The following is a 5,108-nucleotide window of genomic DNA, read 5'->3' as shown; positions in this document are numbered from 1 at the left end:
ATTTAAACATGTTTTTGTTAAATTAAAAATTACACACCGAGATCATAACAAAGTATACTCATTTAAAAATTTAATTGTTTAAGACCAACAAAATACCATTTTACGTCAGGCCCAAAAAAAATTTCGCCGTCAGCCCAAATTGTTTTAACAATTCTCGAATACAGCACTAGTGTAAAGAACAAAAGTTAAAGGGACCAAAATAAAAATTATCATAATGAGATCTGTTATCCGGAACCCGTACCCGTGTGGCCTTGGTTCGAGATATGCTCACTTTATTATTGGTCTTGGTTCGTGCGGGCTGGCTAACCTCAATCCTCGTGCGGTGTTATGTTAATGACTTGAACTGGCTTCCCACGTGGGTCACTCAAATTACTACTTTACCCTTCATTATTATTTCAAAATTAAACAAATTCATGCTCAATATTTTTCTTGTAAATATATTTAATATATAAACACTTGACCCACCATTACTTTTTGATAGATTATTTATTAAGTTTGTAGCTCTTTGTATGTAGGAGTGTAAACGAGACTTTGTATGAGAGACTCGTTTAATGTTGTCGAGTTTTAACGAGCCGTATGTGATTTTAAGGTTTTACTTCTTACTAATGTAAATTTTAATTTTACACCACACATTCAAGATCGAGCCGAGCTTTGGCTCGTTTAAGGTACCACACGAGTTTGGCCTGAGCTTATGCTTGTTTAAGGGTTTTATCAAAATATATAAAAATGATTAAGCACATATATAAATTAATTAACGAACTGGACTTTAGAAAAAGACCCTGAAACAAGTCAAGCTCGAGCTCTCATAAGTCAAAACTAGCCGAGCTCGAGCCTAGTTAGCTCGGGCTTGGCTCTTATCGTTTACACCCCAATTTGTAAACTTTGTATTTTTTTAAAGATACGATTAAAAAAGATAGCAAATTTCGTCATATATTTTCAGATATTTTATAGCAAATGATACTCTGTAATTTTGTTAGTAAAATCACTCTGAAATAAGATTAAATAAGTTTGTGTTTTAAATTAAGTCGCTTAAGTGAAATCCGGTATACATACTCCGTATTTCTCTAATTTTTCTACATTAAATTAATATTTGTACTAGTTTCGTATATTTTCTTATAGTTTAGTAATATCGTATTTGTTCAGTAGAAAATCATAATGTTGAGAATATCACTGTTACTTGTATACATATTCATTAAACTTGCATTGGAGATTTTAAACTTTTAATTCTTTCTCTATCATCTTATTTTTGTCAAGATTTATGAACTCTACATGTTCTTCCAATTTGGGTCTCTTTCAATTTATTATTTATTTATTGGTAAATTGAAATTACCTTTTTGATTCTTTTAATTAAACCTACTTTAAAAAAGCAATAGATCTCTTTGTGGTTTAATTGTTTATTCATTGACTGTTTACTATTGGTTTCATGATTCAAACTTTTTCAAGCTTTGAATACGACGTGAAACACTTTGATTTCAGGGAAAAGGGAATTATTTAGTACTGTATTATTTTTAGATATGTGTATATAAAGGTAATATGTGTGTTAACAGGGTGTGTGAATATTTAAAAAGGATGTGTGAATAACCATTGTCTCTTTTTATTTAAAAATTGCAAAAACAGTCCATCTAATTTGAGTATATTGCAAGTTTGGTCCTTAGACTTTAAAAGATGACAAACTTAGTCTAAATAATTGTGAAAGATTTACAACTTTAGTTCTCATGAGTCATTGTTAATCCCAATTAGTTTTTAAAGGGAAAAAGTGAAAACCTAATGTCGTATGCAATTTATGTGAGGGTAGTTTTTTGAATCATAATAAAATAAATTTTCAAAGTCCATAACTTCTAATGTTGACCTCATCACCTTCGATATACACAGAATCTTCGTATTTCCATCAATGAAAGACGATAAAGTTACACATTAGAAGTTCTTCACATAAATAACACATGACATCATTTAAAAAGACTGATGATATATGCCATTTATACGAATGTAGTTGTGTTTGTACAATATTGAAACCATGATAAAATAATTTTTCAAACTCTAAAGCCCTAGCACTCAATTCATCACCTTCAATTCTGCATTAATAAAAGGCAATGAAGTCGTCATATGAAGTTCTAGACTTAGAAAGTTCATTTGATTACAGTATCAAATTCGGAAAAAAAAACACCACTATTGTAACTTGAATGACAAATGACATCACTTAAAAAGACATAATTATCCTAAAGTCGACATCGTCACCTTTGATTATGCACCAAACCTTTGATTTTGCACTAATTGAAGGTGATAAAGTCGACGTTACGAAGTCCTTAAGTTCGAACAATCGAAAGTTTATATGGTCAGGATTTCAAATTTAAAAGAAACAATTACCTTCACCCTCACATAATTAACATATGACATTATTATTTTTATTAAGATTAACGATAAGGACTAACCCTGCAACTCTCTCATAAATGTTTAGACTTACTTTCCAATTTAAAATTTCTACAATCCAAACTTGCAATATTATCAAACTACAAGAACCATTTATAAAAATTTCTCTTTGTTACTATTAATATCACTATTTTGTTATTATTGCTATTATTATTATTATTATTATTATTATGCTCAATTCCTCTCTGTATCATTTTTGTTGTGATGGTGATGAGCCTTTTGACCAGAGAAAATGTGTACCAGTCTCCATTTGAAGAAACCCACATTGTTGATGTAATGTGCATCAATTAAAAACCCAAACCTCATTTCTGCACACTAACTGTTCGATAAAATGCCGTCAGAAAAACCTGCCGTCAACGGGCAGGTTCTAGATCTAGACACCGCCGTTAAAAACGGAGTTCTAGGCGGCGGTGTCCTATTCGGAGTCAGCTTCTCTGACAAACTAGATCTAAACGCATTGATTGAAGAGCTAGTAGATCTACCCGATGTCCCATCGGTATTCATCTGCCCGATATCACTCGAACCGATGCAAGACCCGGTCACTTTATGTACCGGGCAAACCTATGAACGCACCAACGTATTAAAATGGAAGTGTCCCACAACTACGCAGGGTCTCTGGGATGACACAGTCACCCCAAATAAAACCCTGCATCAGTTAATAATTTACTGGTATTCACATAAATACCAGGAAATTAAGAAAAAATCCGAGGATATTCACGGCACGGTTGCCGAGCTTCTCGACACGCTTAAACGGGTTAAAGGGCAAACCCGAGTCCAATCGTTAAAACGCCTTCGGGTAATTTTAACAAACCATTTACCCGGGAGGACTACGGTTGTCGAAAGCAGGGGGGTTACCGTCCTCTCGTCGTTATTAGGCCCGTACACGTCGCACACGATCGGGTCCGAAGTTGTTTCGATTATTGTTAATTTGTGTTTAGACTCGCCTTCGCGGGTAAACTTGATGCAACCCGCGAAGGTGTCGTTAATTATCGATATGTTAAACGAGGGGTCGATTGAGACAAAAATTAATTGTACAAAATTGATCCAAATGTTAATGGAAGAAGACGATTTCCAAGCCGAAATCGTCTCGAGCCATAGTTTACTAGTCGGGTTAATGCGTTTGGTTCGCGAGAAACGAAACCCTAATCTTGCAAATCTTCACGGGTTAACGGTTTTAAAGTCGATATGTTGGCATAAACAAGTGAGAATAATGATAGTTAGCATAGGCGCGGTTTCTCAACTAGTCGAATTATTACCGGGAATGAATCAAGAATGTTTGGAACTCGCGTTGTTTGTGTTAGACGCGGTTTCGACGTTAAAAGAGGGTAATTTGGCGTTAAGCGGGTGTACAAATACTATGCCGAATATGGTTAAAGTATTGATGCGTGTATCGGAAAGTTGCCGCAATTTGCATTGTCGATATTGTGGTCGATATGTAAGGTGTCGCCCGAAGAGTACTCGTCGGTCGCGGTTGAAGTCGGGCTAGCTGCAAAGTTGCTACTTGTTATTCAAAGTGGTTGTGATCCTTTGTTGAAACAAAGGTCAGCTGAATTGTTGAAGTTATGCAGTTTGAATTATACAGATTCAATGTTTATTTCTAAGTGCAAGTTAACAAAAACCATTAGGTGATTGATTATTGATTTATGAATGATTGTATATATTTGATAAAGAAGTGTGTTAAATGTTAATCCAAGGGTAAAAAATTAAAATAACACCTTTTTTGTCCAAATTTTTTTTTTATCCTTTTTTGGGATATTGATTTAGTGTTCAAAAATTTTGGGATGTGAATATATTTCTATGTTCTATTGAAATGGGAATTGTGTCATTGATAGGTTTTGGCTGGGGTGTGTAAAGTCGGGTCGGTTTGGTTATGAAAATTGTTTAACCATAACCATAATCATAACCGAATGGTCGGTTAATCTTTAACCGTCGGTATCGGTTCATTGTCAATGTGTTTGTGTGCGTGTTTTTTTTCTAGTTAAAATTAGTTCAAAGCTGGAATATGTTGGTTCTAACCTTGGTTATGGTCCAGGGCGTAGGTTAGTTGGGGCCTGGGTAGCCCCGGTCCCCTCTGTTTTTTCGCTCGGTAGTGTAAATTTATCCTTTTACAGTCGAAAATTTTAATACATACTGTAAAGTTACATGTTTCTGACCGAAATTAGAGTCCGGCCCCTTCCGTTTTTTCGCTCGTTAGTGTAAATTTATCATTTTTCAGCCGAAAATTTGTATACATAGTGTAAATTTACCCGTTTTCGACTAAAATTTTGAGCCCGACCCCTCCGTTTTTTCGCTCGGTAGTGTAAATTTATCATTTTTCGGGCGGAAATTTTTATACATAGTGTAAAGTTACCCGTTTCCAACCGAAATTTTGAGCCCCCCTCCCTCTAGTTTATGAATTTTTTATATAAATATCGAGTCCAGCCCCGCTGACGTGTGTGTCCAAGCTTCGCCACTGGTTATGGTGTTCCAAGCTATATTGTTATAGATAATTGCAACATAAGTTAAATGTTCGGATAAAAATGCATAAATGAAATAAACATACAAGGTTTTGTACGTTTAAAAGTCGGTTAACAGAGACATGTTCATCATAGTCATAACCAAATGATTGGTTAATCATATTCGCTTAGCCATAACCATCAAGTTTGCTTAATTACGATTAATTTCGGTTAACGGTTCGGTTT

General features: G+C 34.6%; 1 pseudogene; it reads left to right on the top strand.

Annotated features, from left to right (window-relative positions):
• Positions 1-2,346: 2,346 nt before the first annotated feature.
• On the top strand, positions 2,347-4,297 carry LOC143600282 (U-box domain-containing protein 30 pseudogene; annotated as a pseudogene).
• Positions 4,298-5,108: the final 811 nt, after the last annotated feature.

This window comes from Bidens hawaiensis, unplaced genomic scaffold, assembly GCF_021521415.1.
Source record: "Bidens hawaiensis isolate Kalapana, Puna unplaced genomic scaffold, B.hawaiensis_p1.1 tig00053902_1, whole genome shotgun sequence".
NCBI classification, from domain to species: Eukaryota; Viridiplantae; Streptophyta; class Magnoliopsida; order Asterales; family Asteraceae; genus Bidens; species Bidens hawaiensis.
The sequence above is the reverse complement of the archived record's forward strand: the minus strand, read 5'-3'. Positions and strand labels throughout refer to the sequence as shown.